This window comes from Pongo abelii, chromosome 1, assembly GCF_028885655.2.
Source record: "Pongo abelii isolate AG06213 chromosome 1, NHGRI_mPonAbe1-v2.0_pri, whole genome shotgun sequence".
NCBI classification, from domain to species: domain Eukaryota; kingdom Metazoa; phylum Chordata; class Mammalia; order Primates; family Hominidae; genus Pongo; species Pongo abelii.
Window position 1 is genome coordinate 86,476,758 of NC_071985.2, and position 21,081 is coordinate 86,497,838.

The window sequence follows — 21,081 nt, forward strand, 5'->3', positions numbered from 1 at the left end:
GTGCTCCCCCTTTGCCTTCCACCATGATTGTAAGTTTCCCGAGGCCTCCCTAGAAACCAAGCAGATGTCAGCATCACGCTTCATGTACAGCCTGTGAAACTGTGAGCCAATTAAACCTCTTTTCTTTATAAACGACCTCATCTCAGGTATTTCCTTATGACAACGTGAGAACACACTAACACAATCACTGAGCCAGTCTATGATACAATGGCCCCACAATATGCAACATTTCATGTCAGATCCTCTAGACAGGTACAAGGAAACAGAGATGGACATTGCTTATGTACCACTGGGATTTTAAAGTTGGAAAGGACTTGGAAACTATCTAGTTCAACCCCTATTTTCCTCTCTGACTTTATTGAAGAGAAAGATGAGGGTCAGAAAGGAAGAGTGACGTGTGCTCAAATGACTTGGTTAATTAGTAGTAAGGACAAAACTATAACAACAACCCTGTGCACTTTAGCAACACCATCTTTGGTTCCAATGAGGCCAACATGAATACATTAAACATGAATACATTAAACATGAATACACTAAACTTCAAAATACAGAGTTTCATATATGTATATACATGTATATATATACATGTATATACATATATGAGTATATACATGTATATACATATATATGAGTATATACATATATATGAGTATATATATATAATATATATACTCAACACACAGTGGGCTTTATGTGGAATCCATGCCTGGCACATATTTAGAAGTTCAAAAATTATTTGTTGAATAAGATGAGAAAATAAATTCAGGAAAAACTGACATAAAACTACTACAATTATGATATTCTGCTAACAAAAATCTGGTCTTTAACTAATAGCTAACATTAATTGGGAACTCAGTGTATGCCAAAACTGTTCAAATGCTTTACATATATTAACTCATTTAGTTATCACTATAACTCAGTACATTTTAATCTCCATTTTACAGGTGAGGAAACTTAATGTTAAAATATTGAAGTAATGTGTCCAGTACCATGAAGTTAGTAAGTATGACACAGGCGCCTTCCTTCCAGAGCCCAAGAAGTTAAGCATTAATCTATACCATATTCACTATACTGTGCTGTTAATTTTGATAATAATGTTTTAATCTAGTGTATTTTACAAAGTACCAAATAAAATATGTAAAGCAAGCTGTGTCTTAATTCAGTTGTGTTTGTAATCTATATGAGATAATTTTATCCTACCTCTCGTTTGGTTGGCATGAAATCTAGAAAATCAGGAGATTATGAATAGACATTTAATCCAATGCTGTGGAAGAGAGTGAGTTCTCATGCAGATGATTTAATATCAGCAAACAAAAATAGTTAAAATGAGGAATAATTTCATCTAGTTTTTGCTGAAAATATTCTGTAAGAATAACAGTCCAAATGTTCTTTTTAAAAAAATTTTATTACCTTTTTACTTTAAGTTCTGGGATACACGTGCAGAACGTGCAGGTTTGTTACATAGGTATACGTGTGCCACGGTGGCTTGCTGCACCTATCAACCCAGCACCTAGGTTTTAAGCCCCTTGTGCATTAACAATTTGTCTTGATGCTCTTCTTCCCCTCGTCCTCATCCCAACAGACCCCAGTGTGTGCTGTTCCCCTCCCTGTGTCCATGTGTTCTCATTGTTCAATGCCCACTTATCAGTGAGAACATGCAGTGTTTGGCTTTCCGTTCCTGTGTTAGTTTGCTGAGGATGATGGCTTCCAGCTTCATCCATGTCCCTGCAAAGAACATGGTCTCATTCCTTTTTATGGCTGCATAGTATTCCATGGTATATATGTACCACATTTTCCTTATCCAGTCTATCATTGATGGGCACTTGAATTGGTTCCATGTCTTTGCTACTGTGAATAGTGCTGCAATAGACATACATGTGCATGTGTTTTTATAATAGAATGATTTATATTCAGTTGCATATATACTCAGTAATGGGATTGCTGGGTCAAGTGGTATTTCTGGTTCTAGATCCTTGAGGAATTGCCACACTGTCTTTCACAATGGTTAAAATAATTTACATTCCCACCAACAGTGTAAAAGTGTTCCTATTTCTTCACAGCCTCGTCAGCATCTGTTGTTTCTTGACTTTTTCATAACTGTCATTCTGACCAGCATGAGATGGTATCTCATTGTGGTTTTATTTGCATTTCTCCAATGATCAGTGATGTTGAGCTTTTTAATAGTTTGTCAGCCACACAAATGTCTTTTTTTAAGAATGAATGAACTCCCTCTGTTCATATCCCTTGCCCACTTTTTGATGGGGTTGTTTTTTTCTTGTAAATTTAAGTTCCTTGTAAATTCTGGATATTAGTCCTTTGTCAGATGGGTAGTTTGCAAAAATTTTCTCCTATTCTGTAAGTTGCCTGTTCACTCTCATAATAGTTTATTTTGCAGTGTGGAAGCTCTTTAGTTTAATTAGATCCCATTTATCAATTATAGCTTCTGTTGCAATTGCTTTTGCAAATTTCTTCATAAAATCTTTGCCCATGCCTATGTCCTGAATGGTATTGCCTAGGTTTTCTTCTAGGGTTTTTACTGTTTGGGGTTTTATATTTAAGTCTTTAATCCATCTTGAGTTAATTTTTGTATAAGATGTAAGGAAGGGGCCCAGTTTCAGTTTTCTGCATATGGCTAGCCAGTTTACCCAGCACCATTTATTAAATAGGGAATCATTTCCCCATTGCTTGTTTTTGACCAGTTTGTCAAAGATCAGATTGCTGTAGATGTGTGATCTTATTTCTGAGGTATCTATTCTGTTCCATTGGTCTATATGCCTGTTTTGGTACTAGTACCTTGCTGTTTTGGTTACTGTACCTTGTACTATAGTTTGAAGTCAGGTAGTGCAATGCCTCTAGCTTTGTTCTTTTTGCTTAGGACTGTCTTGGCTATGTGGGCTTTTTTTTTGGTTTCATATAAATTTTAAAGTAGTTTCTTCAAATTCTTTGAAGAATGTCAATGGTAGTTTAATGGGAAGAACATTGAATCTATAAATTACTTTGGGCAGTATGGCCATTTTCATAATTGATTCTTCCTATCTATGATGATGGAATGTTTTTCCATTTGTTTGCGTCCTCTCTTATTTCCTTGAGCAGTGATTTGTAGTTAACCTTAAAGAGGTCCTTCACATCCTTTGTTAGCTATATTTCTAGGTATTTTGTTCTCTTTATAGCAATTGTGAATGGGAGTTCACTCATGATTTGGCTCTCTGTCTGTTGGTGGTGTATAGGAATGCTTGTAATTTTTGCACATTGATTTTGTATCCTGGACTCTGCTGAAGTTGCTTATCAGCTTAAGGAGTTTTGGGGCTGAGAAGATGGGGTTTTCTAAGTATACAATCATGTTGTTTGCAAACAGAGACAATTTGACTTCCTCTCTTCCTATTTGAATACCCTTTATTTCTTTCTCTTGCCTAATCTCTCTGGCCAGAACTTCCAATACTATGTTGAATAGGAGTGGTGAGAGAGGGCATGCTTGTCTTGTGCTGGTTTTCAAAGGCAATGCTTCCAGCTTTTGCCCATTCAGTATGATATTGGCTGTGGGTTTGTCATAAATAGCTCTTGTAATTTTGAGATATGTTCCATCAATACCTAGTTTATTGAGAGTTTTTAACATGAAGGGATGTTGAATTTTATTGAAGGCCTTTTCTGTATCTATTGAGATAATCATGTAGTTTTTGTCATTGGTTCTGTGTATGTGATGGATTACGTTTACTGGTTTGCGTATGTTAAACCAGGCTTACATCCCAGAGATGAAGCTGATTTGATTATGCTCAGTAAGCTTTTTCATGTGTTGCTAGATTCCATTTGCCAGTATTTTATGGAGGATTTTTGCATTGATGTTCATCAGGGATACTGGTCTGAAGTTTTTTTTGTTGTTGTGTCTCTGCTAGGTTTGGTATCAGGATGATGCCAGCCTCATAAAATGAGTTAGTGAGGAGTCCCTCCTTTTCAATTGTTTGGAATAGTTTCTGAAGTAATGGTAACCAGCTCCTCTTTGTACCTCTGGTAGAATTTGGCTGTGAACCTGCCTGGTCCTGGGCTTCTTTTGGTTGCTAGGCTCTTTATTACTGCCTCAACTTCAGAACTTTTTATTGGTCTATTCAGGGATTCGACTTCTTCCTGGTTTAGTTATAGGAGGGTGTATTTATCCAGGAGTTTATCCATTTCTTCTAGATTTTCTAGTTTATTTGCATAGAGCTGTTTATAGTATCTCTGATGGTAGTTTGTATTTCTGTGGGGTCAGTGGTGATATCCTCTTTATCACTTTTTATTGTGTCTATTTGATTCTTCTCTCTTTTTTTCTTTGTCTAGCCAGTGGGCTATCTATTTTGTTAATTTTTTCAAAAAACCAGCTCCTGGATTCATTGATTTTTTGGAAGGGCTTTTCATGTCTCTGTCTCCTTCAGTTCCACTCTGATCTTACTTATTTCTTGTCTTCTGCTAGCTTTTGGCTTTGTTTGCTCTTGCTTCTCTAGTTCTTTTGTGATGTTAGCGTGTCAATTTGAGATCTTTCTAGCTTTCTGATGTGGGCATTTGCTGCTATAAATTTCCCCTTAACACTGCTTTAGCTGCATCCCAGAGATTATGGAATGTTGTCTCTTTGTTTTAATTGGTTTCAAAGAACTTCTTGATTTCCACCTTAATTTCATTATTTACCCAGGAGTCATTCAGGAGCAGGTTGTTCAATTTCCATGTAGCTGTGTGGTTTTGAGTGGGTTTCTTATTCCTGAGTTCTAATTTGATTGCACTGTGGTCTGAGAGACTGTTTGTTATGATTTCTCTTCTTTTGTATTTGCTGAGGAGTGTTTTACTTCCAATTAAGTGGTCAGTTTTAGAATAAGTGCCATGTGACACTAAGAATGTATATTCTGTTGATTTGGGGTGGAGAGTTCTGTAGATATCTATTAGTTCCACTTGATCCAGTGCTGAGTTCAAGTCCTGAATATCCTTGTTAATTTTGTCTCATTGATCTGTCTAATATTGACAGTGAGGGGTTAAAGTCTCCCACTAATGTTATATGGGAGTCTAAGTCTCTTTTTAGGTCTCTAAGAACTTGTTTTATGAATCTGGGTGCTCCTATATTTAGGTGCAAATATATTTAGGACAGTTAGCTCTTCTTGTTGAATTGATCCCTTTACCATTATGTAATGCCCTTCTTTGTCTTTCTTGATCTTTGTTGGTTTAAAGTCTGTTTCGTCAGAGACTAAGATTGCAACCCCTGGTTTTTTCTGCTTTCCATTTGCTTGGAAAATTTTCCTCCATCCCTTTATTTTGAGCCTATGTGTGTCTTTGCACATGATGTGAGTCTCTTCAATATGGCACACAGATGGGTCTTGACTCTTTATCAAATTTGCCAGTCTGTGTCTTTTAATTGGGGTATTTAGCCCATTTACATTTAAGGTTAATATTGTTATGTGTAAATTTGATCCTGTCATCATGATGCTAGCTGGTTATTTTGCACACTAGTTGATGCCTTTTCTTCATAGTGTCATTGGTCTTTATATTTTCATGTGTTTTGCAGAGGCTTTCTCTCTGGCTGCCCTTAACATTTTTAACATTTTTTTTTAACATTTTCCCTTCATTTCAGCCTTGGAGAATCTGATGATTATGTGTGTTTGGGTGGGTCTTCTCGTGGAGTATCTTACTGGCATTCTCTGTATTTCCTCAATTTGAATGTTGGCTTGTCTTGCTAGGTTGGGGAATTTCTCCTGGATAATATCCTAAAGTGTGTTGATTCCATTCTCCCTGTCTCTTTCAGGTACTCCAATCAGTTGTAGGTTCAGTATTTTTACATAACTCCATATTTCTTGGAGGTTTTGTTCATTCCTTTTGATTCTTTTTTCTCTAATTTTGTCTGCCTGCCTTATTTCAGCAAGATAGTCTTCCATCTATGATAGTCTTTCTTCTGCTTGATTGATTTGGTTATTGATACTTGTGTATACTTCATGAAGTTCTCGTGCTGCATTTTTTCAGTCCATCAGGTCATTTATGTTCCTCTTTAAACCGGATATTCTAGTTAGCAGCTCCTCTAACTTTTCGTCATGGTTCTAGCTTCTTTGCATTGGGTTAGAACATGCTCCTTTACCTCAGCAAAGTTTGTTATTACTCATGTTCTGAGGCCTACTTCTGTCAATTCGTCCAACTCATTCTCTATTCAGTTCTGTGCCCTTGCTGGAGAGGTGTTGCAATCATTTGGAGGAGGAGAGGCACTCTGGCCTTTTAGGTTTTCAGCATTTTTTCATTGATTCTTTCTCATTTTCATGCATTTGTCCAGTTTCAATCTTTGAGGCTGCTGACCCTTGGATGAGGTTTTTGTGGGGACTTTTTTTTTTGTTGATGCTGTCGTTTGCTGCTTTCTGTTTGTTTGTTTTTCTTACAATAGTCAGGTCCCTCTTCTCTAGGGCTGCTGCGGTTTGCTGGGAGTTCACTTCAAGGCCTGTTCATCTGGTTAGCTCTCATGCCTGGAGATGTCATTCAAGGAGGCTGGAGAACAGCAAAGATGGGTGCCTGTTCCTTCCTCTGCGATCTCTGACCTTGAGGGGTACCAACTTGATGCCAGTAGGAACATTCCTGAATAGCATATCTGACAACCCCTGTTGTTGGGGGTCTTACCCAGTTGGGTGGCATGGGAAGCAGGACCTGTTTAACGAAGCACTTTGGTGTCCCTTGGTGGAGAGGGTGTGCTGCAGTGAGGTGAAACCCACTTGTCTGGGCTGCCCAGGGGCTCAGGCCCAGGGGGATCAGAGTTCTGTCTCTCAGCCCCTGAATGGAATTGTAGTTCCTGCAGGGAGGCCCGGCAGTCACAGTGTTGGCTGCTGCCCCTCCCCCAAGGAGCTCAGTACTATTAGACAGCAAGCAGCTACAGCAGTAGTGATGGCCACCCCTCCCCTGGAGAACTTGGCAAGCTTAGGCCAGTTCTAGCAAAGTGGCTGTTGTGATTCTTTGCAGCTCCATGGTTGGGACCCAAGACCCTGGTGGCATGGGCTCACTAGTAGGATCTTCCAATGGGTTGCACAGTTTCATGGCAAAGGCATGGTTTCCCAGGCTGGATGGCATGCTCACTCACCACCTCCCTTGGCTGGGGGTGGGGGCTCCCCGCCACCTGATAGCTACATGTGGCAGGGGAACCCCCACCCCCAGTCAAGGGAGGTGGTGAGCAGCTGTACCACACTGCTCTTCCTTCCTCTTCATGGGTCATGCCAGCTGCCTAGTCAGTCCTAATGACAGAACCTGGATACCTCTGTTGCCAGTGCAGGGTTCGCATGCTGTTTTGGATCTTTTTGATGGGAGCTTCCAATCACCACTGCTTCTAGTTGGCTATCTTGGCCCAAAGGAGACCAAATGTTCTTAAACTTTGATCACCATAAACTTACCTGCCTCTACTCTGATATCCTGGTTAGATTCTTTCACTAGAAGGGAACTTCCAAAGAAAATAACAAATCCAGTTACCCCAGTACATCCATTAATGATCATAGAGATCTTTACCTTTAAATATGTAAAATCAAAATAATGGGAGTTAAGTTTCTCACTACAAGAGAAGGGAGTTACAAATATGGAAAGGAAGAAAACTGGAATGAATTCCCATAGTACCAGATTAGAATTGGAGGTAAATTCTTGAGGAGCATACATAGAGATAGATTATAGATAGATAGATAGATAGATAGATAGATAGATAGATAGATAGATAGATAATCATATATATTACAAATAAATATAGATATAATTGTGGCTATAAATATATACATACACAAACATATAGATACATATTGTGTTATTTTCCTAGGGCTGCTGTACAAATTACCCATATTTGGTGGTTTATAACAACAGAAATGTATTCTCTCACTGTTTGGAGGCCAGAAATCCAAAATCAAGGCATTGGCAGGGTTGATTCCTTCCCTGAGGAAGAAGATCCCATGCCTTTCTTCAAGCCTCTAGTGGTAGAAAGCACTCCTTGACACTCTTAGGTGATCTTTGGTTTGTAGCTGCATCCCTCCCATCTTTGCCCATGGCCTTCTTCTCGATGAGTGTCTGTGGCTCTGTGGCTCCATGTCTTCCTTTATTTTCCCTTATAAAGATGCCAGTCATTTGATGTGGAGCCCACTCTAATCAAATATGACCTCATCTTAATTGGTTATATTTGCAAAGGCTCTCTTTCCAAATAAAGGCACATTCTGAGTTGTGGGTAGATATTAAGCTTTGTGGATACACTATTCAACCCATTACATATATATTTCCTAACATCACTCACTAAGAGGGCTTGGTTGTAGTGACACATTGAAAGCAATGAGCATACCTAGCACTAAGTGCTTGGTTTCTAAATACCATGTTTAAAAGAACTAGAGATTTTCCTTTATGTGTGTGAGGAGTGGGAATGACTAATTTCAGGATTGGGTCCGGAAAAGAATTAGGTGAGAATTGAATATCTTCTGTGAAGAAGCAAGATAGTGATCAAAGAATGATTGGGGAAAAGTGAAAAAGACCCAAAGTCTGTATGAAAGAAAGTCTAGTAGCCAAATTTGGAACAATTTGAGCATGAAAATAAATAATGAAAACCATCAGTCAATACTTATATACCTAGATTCATACATAATATACATACTAATTGAAAATAGAGATATTTTTCATTCTTTTTCTAGCAAATATTATTCATCATATGGATATATGGTAGTTCATATAATTGTTTTATTATGAATTCAAATTGTTTCCAATTCTTAGCTATTTTAATAGTATTGTAATGAATATTTTTATAGTCTCCTGTTTTTAAAGGAGCACTAACAAGCTGGAACACAGTTTGTACAGTAGGTGATCTGTGCAGCTAATCACCATGGCACACATTTAACTATGTAACAAACCTGCACATCCTGCACATGTACCCCTGAACTTAAAATAAAAATTGGAAATTAAAAAAAACAAGTGGCAGAAGGTGTAGAAACCACATTTTATTGTTAAAGATCTGAGGATATTTAACCTGGAGAAAAGATGATTGGGAGGTAAGTTGCCAAACGGAAATTTTCATCTTTAAAGGGATTCTACAGGAATAATATAGCTTATTATATCTCAGACACTATTCTCAGTGCTACATATATGTATATATGCATATATATATATATCAGTGTTTGAGCATTTGTCACCTTCTTTGTCACTAATTGTTTGTATGAATGTGCACAGAATAGTTAAGTTTCAAGGCTCTAATCTTTACAAAGTGAGATATATATATCAGTGTTCTTAATCCTAACCATAATCCTATAAAGTAGTTACTTTTATTATACTAATTAGGTGAAGAAACTGAGGCACAAAAGGGGTATATTATTGTCCAATATTAAGTGGAATAAAAATATTAAAAAGTGACTAGTATTACCCACTATTTTTTTGTGCAAAAAGCAATATGGTTTAATGGACATAATCCCGATTACTCAAAAGCAAGGGTACAAATATAAACTCATCCACTTATTCACTATTGACCCATTTGGCTTTGTTCTGGTCACATGACTTTCTATGCCTCAGACATTTTTAAAAGGTTTAAAGGTGATCAGTTTAGTTATTTACATAAGAAACATGTATTTATTGAATGTAGTAGATACTGTTTCAAATTTGGGTGCTTCAGTTCTCCTGCAAGTTGCAATCTGGAAAAAGAAACCAACTGACAGATAATTAAACATGTAGATAAAATAGGTTCATGTTAGATGCAATAAAAAAAAGAAAACAAAATAATCACATGAAAAGTAGCTATTCTAGATAGGAGGGTCAGGGAAGGCCTTTTGGAGGAGATCTCATTTTTACAGAGTCCTGAATGAGAAGAAGCCAGCCAGAGGAAGATCTAATAATAGAGGATTCTAGATCAAACCAACTCTATTGACAATCCCTGAGGCAGGACATGCTAGGAGGAGTTGATGAGGAGCTAGAAAGCCAGTTTGGTTGGAGTTTCAGTATCGAGTATTGGGTAGACAGAATGAGGTTGAAGAAATAGTAGGAGTTCACTCTGGTTTTGCACACAACAGTGTGAAGAGTTACAAAAATAAAGGATATTTCTAAACATCATAAACCACATGTGCTTCTCATCTTGGTGTTGGCATCATTGCTGCTGCCAAGGCAGGGCACTGCACCTGGCCACAGGAATATTTTCAAGTAGCAGTGCCAAGTTCACCATAGCCAGCAGTTATCATCTCTCATTCCCTCTTTCCCTAGCACCAGAAAAAAATGCCTTAGATAGACTGGGGGAAAATGTCTGAATATTCGTCTCCTTTATCAAATGCATCTTCGATTGACAGAATCCATAGCTATGTTGTTAATATGCCCATATAAACAATCACCCTCATACAAGAAATTAAGTGACCACTCCATCACTTCCTGATGTGTATACATCAATGTCATTGTACTTAAAGCAACAGGAGAGCTAAGGGCCAGTCAATTAAAATGATCATATGGGTTTATTTAAAAAGTAGGCAGACAGCAATCAGCTTGTTACGATGATGATGAAAGCATGTTTACAAAATACAAATGGAACTCTGATATGGGTCAAGTATAGTGCAATGAAAAAAATACTGTTCTTATAATCATTCTTAAAGTTGGCTTTTCCAAAAGGCCAGTACTATTTGCCTTATTTAACAATAAAGCATTCTCAAGAGATCAAATACATCTTCCACACATGTCTACAATCTAAACCAAAATTTTGTATCTACGTCTACCTGCATGGGAAACACAGTGAGAAAAGAAGCGTTTTCTCAGGGCTCTTTCTTCAATGGAACATACCTTGTTTATAGCAAAGCCTTAAGTATTAGTTTCCAGAGCCTTGCCTCTGAATAAGAGGCCAGATAAACTGGAAGCTAAATAGTCAGGTGCCACTGACCAATGAAGAGTCCAACAAGAAGGACCCAGGTGGGAGCAGGGAGTAGAGCTTCTACTACAATGCCGAACTTGAGCATTTGTCACCTTCTTTGTCACTAATCTGTCACTAATTATTTGTGTGAATGTGCATAGAATAGTTAGGTTTCAAGGCTCTAATCTTTACAGTGCAGTAAGAAGATCACAATCTCTTGAGCTCCCTTTCAGCTTTGGGTCTATGGATTTATGAAGCACATTAGAAATGGAGGTAAATACCCCGCCCCCCAAGAATACTGTGATAGAAGAAGCTCTCAGTACAACAGAATATTGGTAACTATTGGGTGGTCTTTGAGAAAGTCACTTCACAATTCTTTTCTTCAGTTTTTATTTTTTTATTTTTTCATAGGAAAGGGGTATATTATATCAATGGTCTTCTAGCTAAAAATAATCTTTATTCTAACAAACTTTTATACCAAGTTCAAGCACTTAACATTTTAAAAGTAAAGCTGGCCTGATGAAAGTAGAGGCTAAAAACTTAAACCCCTTAACTCTACTGTTCTTGATGGAGTTGTTAATGCTAAGGGACAGCTGCCTATAATTTTACCAGCATCAAACTGATTTGCATGCAGTTTTAGGCAGCCATATTTTATAATGTAAAGTGAGACACATCTGTATTCAGCTCTGGCGTCCTGAATAACTTTTTCACAAGTCGAATCTTGATGCCCTTTCTAAACCCAACAGAGAAATGTCTGAAACGTCACATGATAAACTCTAGGACACTTTTACTTTCTACCTAGGGAGTGCCTAAGAGCACTCTGAGACCTCTTCGTGACCCAGCTCTGTTCTATCTCTGGAAAAGGAAGAGAGGAATCTCCCTCTACTGGATAAACTTTTTTTTCACAGGATTTATGACCATCCACTCTTGTGTCTGCAGGTCAAGGCACAAATAAAAAAGAAGTCCTCTAAGGGAATTGCTATCAATGTAATGAGACTATCAGGGTTTTGGCCTATGAGGTTAAATGTCTTTGAAGATGCAAGGAAACATTTCAGAGAAAATGTTTCTAGCTGTGGCTATGACTATCACTCTTACAACAACCTAAATACAAATCTCCTTTTTCCTAATGAATGACATAACAGGTCTTGACAATCTTTTTTTCCCTCTCTGGAGCCTCGGCTTTCCCACACTTGAAAGGGATTGGCTCCATACAGGTTGCCCTCAAGGATTCCAGAGATTAAGAAGATAAATGTCAGTAACATGCAAGTTCGTTAATAAAGGGGTGTTACAGGAATATCAAGTCCTATCATGATTCACAGAAGAATTTGTCCCCCAAAAAGGTTCTTGGGGATTAGTTAAGGCTCAGCTGTGTGTACTGAAGAAAGGGCAAAGGCTGAGCCTCCTTGTTGATCTGTCTGGCTTCACTGTTACCAAGCAAGCATTGTATAGAATAAAGGGGCAGGCAACCTTCATGGAATTAATGACTCAGTTGTTCATTCAATACTGACATATTGAGAGTGGACTGTTAAGTGCTTTTTAACAGTCATTAAGCACATTAGAACTTTTATATCTTGGTCCCTTTGTCTATTACCAAGTTCCTAGTAAATAAAAATGCGATCAAAGTGAGGTGAAAAACACTATGGAACTCAAACTTTTCTTCTCCACCTAGGAGTGCTAGAACTAAACTGCAAAATAATTGATTATAAGGGAAAGAAAGATGAGCTGAAAGTGAATAGAGCCCTGCTGTATCGATTGCCTATGTGCCTGGCTTTTGCTGGAATGGCATTCCCTAAAGGACTTACAATTCCACAACCCCTCTGACCCAATGCTATTTGTAAAAACTGATTATCAAGACAGCCCCTGGCAAGGCATATCAAACAGTTAGTGCTGAAGTCTGCATCTTTGTTAAGTTAGAAAAATTTTAGCAAGAGATAGACACCTATACCCATACTCACTGAGAACTATATGTCTTAAGATAAATAATTAATATATCATGTAAATAAGTTTGCAGACAGGTTCAATGTGAGCCAGACTCCTAGAGAATTTGCCATCTTTTTATATTTTCTACAATCTTCTCACATCTTCTAGTGTGATAGAATTAATAGATCTGATGGAAACATACCTGCATTTCCTAAACAATAGAGTTGAGTAAACACTATTAGCCTGCACTTTATTGGCTTAGGCCCCCCCTTTAACCCACATTTCTACACACTGACACTGCAGTAATAACAGATTATCATAGCTGCACATCTAAAGTATAGCGATATCTTGAAGAGTCTTCTGAATTTCTGGCTTTGAATTCGCTTTTTGTTCTACATGCATTTATGATCTATAGAGGGTGATCAGACTATGGCTCATGGGCCAAATTTGGCCTGCCTTCTGTCTTTGTAAATAATGTTTCACTGAAGTACATCTACACCCATTCACTTATTTGTTTATAACTAATTTTGCACTACAATGACAGAGCTGAATAGTTGAGAGAGAAATTATGTGGTATGCAAAGCCTAAAATATTGACTATCAGCACCTTCTCAGAAAAAAGTTTGTCAATCTGTGGTCTATATTAATTTGGATAATAGAATTCTGAGCATAAGCTGTGTTGTAAACAATGGCATGCCAGCGTCTGTTCAGCTCATCGATGCTGATTGTTCACATCTCATCTTACCTACATATCTAGTGATATCATGTTGGTAGCTAGAAATGAGCCATGGTGGGGAGTATTTATAAGCAATTGTAAAGCACTACCAATCTGATTTCTCTCCTGCAAGGAGCCATTTGATAAATATTTACCAGCACACCACTGGTAGTAACCCTCTATTAGTTAAAACTTCTACTTATGCAGGATTAGACGTGCTGGTACCTGTGAAGAGGGTAGGAAAAAACAGTCTTGAATTGCTGACTCCACCCCTTCCCCATACCCATGGCAGCAGCCACAAGGGGAAAAAGAGAATCTGTGCCCTTGAGGGAGGGAGACCATACCATCTGGAAGACTTAGCATTGAACTCAATGCTGCCCAGTCACAGTGAGAGCAAAGCTGTGCTAGGCTCAGCTGGTGCCCACCCATGGAGAGAGCATTTGGACCAGCCCTAGCCAGAAGGGAATCACTCATCCCAGTGGTTGGAACTTCTATTTCTTGGCAAGCCTCACCACCACGGACTAAAGTGCTTTGAGGTTCTAGGGAAACTTGAAAGGCAATCTAGAATGCAAGGACTAAAATTCTTAGGCAACTCCTAGTGCTGGCCTGGGCTTACAGCCAGTGGACAAAGGTGGCATGGGACCTAGTGAGACACCAGCTGAGGCAGCCAAAGGAGTACTTGTACCACCCCTCCCTGAACCCCAGCCAGCATAGTTCACAGCAACAAGAGGATGGGGCATCAGGCAGATTCGTGAGGCCCCATTCCAGGCCCTAGCTCCCAGATGACATTTCTAGACATACCCTGGTCCAGAAGCGAAACTGCTGCCTTGAAGGTGAGGATACAGTTTTGGCAGGATTAGTCACATGCTGACTAAAGAGCCTTTGGGTCCTAAATAACCAACAGCATTACCGAGGTAATACACGGTGGGCCTTGGGTGAGACTCGGAGATGTGCTGGTATCAGGTGAGACCCAGCATGTTTCCAGCTATAGTGGCTACAGTGAAAGATTCCTTCTGCTTGAGAAAAGCAGAGGGGAAGAAAAGGGGGACTTTGTCTTGCACCCTAGGTACCAGCTCAGCTACAATGGGGCAGAGCACCAAGCAGTTTACTGGGGTCACTGAGTCCAGGCTTAGGCTATTGGACAGCATTTATATACTGGCCCTGGGTCAGAGGGGATCCCACCACCTGAAGGGTGAGTCCCAGGCCTGGCAGAATTCACTGAGCTGACCGAAGAGCCCTTGGGCCTTCAGTGAACATTAATGGTGGCCTGGCAGAAATCCCTGTGGGCTGGTGGTTGCGGTGGCCACCGGGAGAGGCTCCTCTGCCTATAAAAAGAAGAGAGAAGAGTGAGAAGGATTTTAGTCTGAGGTTTGAGGGCCAGCTTAGCCACAGTAGAATACAACACGCAAGGTAAATGTCTACGGTTTTTGACTCCAATACCTGGCTCCCAGACAGCATCTCCAGACCTGCCCAGGGTTTGAGGGAACTGAATGCCCTGAAGAAAAGGCACAAACCTTTCTGGTTTCCCCACCAGCTGATCGTAGAGTCTTAAGCTCTTGAGTTATCATAGGCAGCAGCCAGGTTGTGGTTACAGTGAGCCCTGGGTGAGACCGAGTGCTGTGCTGGCTTCAGATCTGACTCAGCATAGTCTCAGGGTGGTGGCTAAAAGGGTGTTTGCATCACCCTAAAATCAGGCAGCTCAGCACAGAAAGAGATACTTCATTTGTTTAGGAGAAGGTGAGGGAAAAGAACAACGGGCTTTACCTGGTAATCCCGAGAATTCTTCTAGATTGAATCCAAGACCACCAAGGTGGTATCTCTATGTGTCAGCATAAACCACAGAATGATTGGGCTTGGGGCATGAGTTCCTTAGAATACTTGGAAAGCTTTCCCAAAAAAGATGAGCACAGACTGCAAAGCCTACAATAAATGCCTAACTCAACAATGCCCAGACACTGATGAATGTCCTCAAAGCATCAAGACCATCCAGGAAAACATGATCTTGCTAAACAAACCAGATAAGACACGAAGGACCAATCCTGGAGAAACAGAGATAATTGACCTTTCAGGCAGAGAATTCTAAATAGCCATGTTGAGGAAATTAAAGGAAATTCATGATAACACAGAGGAGGAATTCAGAATCCTATCAGATACATGTAGTAAGAGATTGAAATAAATTAAAAGAATCAAGAAGAAATTCCAGAGTTGAAAAATACAACTGACATACTAAAGAATGCATCAGAGTCTTGTAATAGTAGAATTGATAAAGCAGAAGAAAGAATTAGGGAAGCTCAAAGAGAGATTATTTGAAAATACACAGTCAGAAGAGATAAAAGAAAAAAGAATAAAAAAGAATAAAGTATGTCTGCAAGATCTAGAAAATAGCCTTAAAGGGGCAAATCTAATAGTTATTGGCCATAAAGAGTACATAGAGACAGAGATGGGGTAGAAACTTTATGCAAAGAGATAATATTAGAAAACTTCCTAAACCTAAAGAAAGGTATCCACATTCAAGTACAAGAAGGTTATAGAACGGCAAGCATATTTAACCCAAAGAAGGACTACCTCAAGGCATATAATAATCAAACTCTCAAAGGTCAAGAATAAATATTCCTAACAGCAGCAAGAGAAAAGAAACAAATAACATACAATGGAGCTCCAATATGTCTGGCAGCAGATTTTCCAGTGGAAACCTTACAGGTCAGGAGAGAGTGGCATAACATATTTAAAGTGCTGAAGGAGAAAAACTTTTACCCCAAAATTATATGTCTGGTGAAAATATCCTTCAAACAGGAAGAGGAAATAAAGATTTGCCCAGACAAACAAAACCTGAAGGATTTTATCAACACCAGACCTGTCATACAAGAAATGCTAAAAAGAGTTCTTTAATCTGAAAGAAAAGGACATTAGTGAGCATTAAGAAATTATTTGAAGGACAAAACTCATTGACAATAAAAAGCACACAGAAAAACACAATATTATAACACTGTAATTATGGAGTGTAAACTACTCTTAAGTAGAAAGACTAAATGATGAACCAATCAAAAATAATAACTAAAACAACTTTTCAAGACACAGACAGTAAAATAAGAAATAAAGAGTAAAAACAAAAAGTTAACAAGTGGGAGTACAAAGTTAAAGAGTAGAATTTTCATTAGTTTTCTCTTTGCTTGTTTATGCAATTAATATTAAGTTGTCATCAGTTTAAAATAGTGGGTTAAAAGATAGTATTTGCAAGCCTCATGGTAACCTCAAATTGAAAAACATACAACAGATACACAAAAAATAAAAAGCAAGAAATTAAATCATACCACCAGAAAAAAAATCACGTTCACTAAATGGAAGACAGGAAGGAAGGAAAGAAAGAAGAGAAAACCACAAAACAAAACAAAATGGCAGGAATTAGTCTTTACTTATCAATAATAACATTGAATGTAAATGGACTAAACTCTCCAATCAAAAGATATAGAAAGTCTGAATAGAAAACAAAAACAAAACAAGATCTGGTGATCTCTTGCCTATAAGAAACACACTTCAACTTTAAAGATACACATAAGATAAGGGGATAAAAAAGATATTCTATGTGAATGGAAACCACAAAGAGAGTAGGACAAGGATACTTATATCAGACAAAATAGATTTCAAGACAAAAACTGTAACAAGAGACAAAGAAGGTCATTATATAATGATAAATGGGTCAATTCAACAGGAGGACATAAAAAATGTAAGTATACATGCACCCCAAACTGGAGCACAAATAACATACAATGATATATAAAGCAAATATTATTAATAATAAAGAGAGAAAGACTTCAATACAATCTAGAGACCTCAACATCCACATCTTGCACTGGACAAATACTCAAAAACTCAAAAAGGAAACATTGGACTTTATCTGCACTACAGACCAAATGTGCTTAACAGATATTTACAGAATGTTTTATCCAGCTGCAGAATACCCATTCTTCTCCTTAGCACATGAGTTATTCTCAAGGATAAACAATATTCTAGGTCACAAAACAAGTCTTAAAACATTCAGAAAAATGGAAATAGTATAAGGAATCTTCTCTGACCAAAATGGAATAAAAGTAGAAATTAATAACAAGAGGAATTTTGAAAACTATACAAACACATGGAAATTAAACAATATGCATTTGAATGGCCAGTGGATCAATAAATGAAGAAATTAAGAAGAAAAATATAAAATGTCTTGAAACAAATGATAATGGAAAGACAACATACCAAAACCTATGTTATATGGTGGAAGCAGTACTAAGAGGGAAGTTTATAGCTGTAAGTGCCTACATCAAAAAGAAGAAAAACTTCAAACAAGTAACCTAATTATGCATCCTAAAGAACTAGAAAAGAAGGAGCAAACCGAATCCAAAATCAGTAAAAGAAAAGAAATAATAAAAATCAGAACAGACACAAATGAAATTGTAATGAAGAAAACAATAAAAAGATAAACAAAATGAAAAGACAAATAAAATTTAAAAAACCTTTAGCACAACTAAATAAAAAGAGAGAAGACTCAAATAAATAAAATCAGAGATGAAAAAGGAGATATTACAACCCATACTGCAGAAATTCAAAGGATCATTAGGTGCTACTATGAGCAACTATACGCCAATAAACTGGAAAACCTAGAAGAAATGGATATATTCCTAGACACATACAATCTACTAAGATAGAGCCATGAAGAAATCCAAAACCTGAACAAGTAGTGAGGTTGAAGCCATAATAAATGTGTCCCAGCAAAGAAAAGCCCGGGACCTGATGATTTCACTGCTGAATTCTACCAAACATTTCAAGAAGAACGAATACCAATCCTATTCAAACTATTCTGAAAAATAGAGAAGGAGGGAATACTTCCAAGACATTGTATGAGGCCAGTATTTCCCAGAACCCAAAACCAGACAAAGATATATCAAAAAAAAAAAAAAAGAAACAAAACAAAACAAAACAAAAAAACATCAGGCCAATATCCCTGGTTAACACTGATGCAAAAATCCTCAACAATATACTGGCAAACTGAATTCAACACCACATTATAAAGATCATTCATCATGACTAAGTGAGATTTATCCCATGGATGCAAGAATAGTACAACATACGCAAATCAATCACTGTGATACATCATATCAACAGAATGAAGGACAAAAATCATATAATCAATTCAATTAATGCTGAAAATGCATTTATAAAATTCAAAATTCCTTCATGATAAAAACCCTCAAAAGACTAGGTATAGAAGGAACATACCTCAACATAACAAATGACATATCTGAAAGACTCACAGCTAGTATCATACTGAATGGAGAAAAACTGAAAGCCCTCACTCTAATACCTGGAACATAACAAGAATGTCCACTTTGACCATTATTATTCAACATAGTACTGGAAGTCCTAGCAAGAGCAATTAGACAAGTGAAAGAAATAAAGGGCATCCAAATTGGAAGGGAAGAAATCAGATTATCCTTGTTTGCAGATATAATCTTATATTTGGAAAAACCTAAAGGCTCCACCAAAAAAACTACTGGAACTGATAAGCAAACTCAGTAAAGTTGCAGAATGTAAGATTAACATACAAAAATCGCAGCATTTCTATATGTAAATGGTGGACAATCTGAAAAACAGTAATCCCATCTACAATAGCCACAAATAAAATTAAATATCTAGGACTTAGCCAAAGAAGTGAAAATCTTTACAGTGAAAACTATAAAACACTAATTTAAGAAATTGAAGAGGACACATAAAAAAATGGAAAGATATTTTATGTTCATGGATTGAAAGAATCAATATTGTTAAAATGTCCATACTACTCAATGCGATCTACAGATCCAGTGCAATCCCTATCAAAATGCCGATGACATAGAAGTAGAGAAAACTATCCTAAAATTTATATAGAACCACAAAAGACCCAGAATAGCCTAAGGTATCCTGAGCAAAAATAACAAAACTGGAGGGATCACATTACCTGACTTCAAATTATACTACTGAGCTATAGTAACCAAAGCAGCATGATATTGGCATAAAAACAGACCCATAGACCAATGGAACAGAATGAGGAACCCAGAAACAAATCTATACATCTGCAGTGAACTCATTTTTGACAAAGGGGCCAAGAACAGACATTGGGGGAAAGGACACTCTCTTCAATAAATGATAGTAGGAAAACTGATATTCATATGCAGAAGAATAAAACTAGACCCCTATCTCTTGCCTTATATAAAAATTAAATCAAAATGGACTAAAGATTTAAATCTAAGACCTAAAATTATGAAACTACTACAAGAAAACATAGGGGAAACTCTACAGGACATTGGTCTGGGAAAAAATTTATTGAGTAATATCCTACAAGAATAAGCAACCAAAACAAAAATTGACATCAAGTCAAAAAGTTTCTGTACAGAAAAGGAAACAATCAATAAAATGAAGATAATACACACAGAATGGGAGAAAATATTATCAAACTATCCATCTGACAAGGAATTAATAATCAGAATATATAAGGAGCTCAAACAATTCTATAGGAAAAAAACTAACAATCTGATTTTAAAATGGGCAAAAGATCTGAATAGACATTTTACAAAAGAAGGTATACAAATGGCAAACAGGCATATATGAAAATGTGTTGAACATAATTGATGATTAGAGAAATGCAAATTAAAACTACAATGAAATATCCTTCTACTTCAGTTAAAATGGCTATATCCAAAAGACAGGAAATAACAAATGCTGGCAAGGATGTGGAGAAAAGGGAACCCTAGTACACTGTTAGTAGGAATGTAAATTAGTACAACACTATGGAGAACAATTTGGATGTTCCTTGAAAAACTAAAAATAGAGCTACTACTGCTGGTAATAAGGTTTGGCTGTGTGTCCCCATCCATATCTCACCTCCAATTGTAATCCCCACATGTTGAGGGAGGGGCCTAGTGGGAAGTGATTGAATCATGGGGATGGGCTTCCTCCTTGTTGTTCTCTTGATAGTGAGTGATTTCTCAAGAGATCTGGTTGTTTGAAAGTGTGTGGCACTTCGCCCTTCACTATGTAACACTCTGCCATGGTAAAGATGTGCTTGCTTTCCCTTCACCTTCTGCCATGATTATAAGTTTTCTGAAGCTTCCCAGCCATGCTTCCTGCACAGCCTACAGAACTGTGAGTCAATTAAACCTCTTGGTTTTTTTTTTCTATAAATTACCCAGTCTTAGGCAGTTCTTTATAGCATTGTGAAAATGGACTAGTACAGCTGGGTACATACCCAAAAGAAAGGAAATCAATATATCGAATGGATATCTACACTCCCATGTTTATTGTAGTGCTATTCATAACAGCCAAGATTTGGAAGCAACTTAAGTGTCCATCAACAGGTAAACAGGTAAAGAAAATGTGGTACATATACATAATTGAGTACTATCCAGCCATAAAAAAAGAATTAGATCCTGTCATTTGCAACAACATGGATAGAACTGAAGGTCATTATGTTAAGTGAAATAAGGCAGACACAGAAAGACAAATTTTGCATGTTCTCACTTATTTGTGGGAGACAAAAATTAAAACAATTGAACTCATGGAGATAGACAAGAATGGTTATCAGAGGCTGGGAATGATAGTAGGGGGTGTAGAAG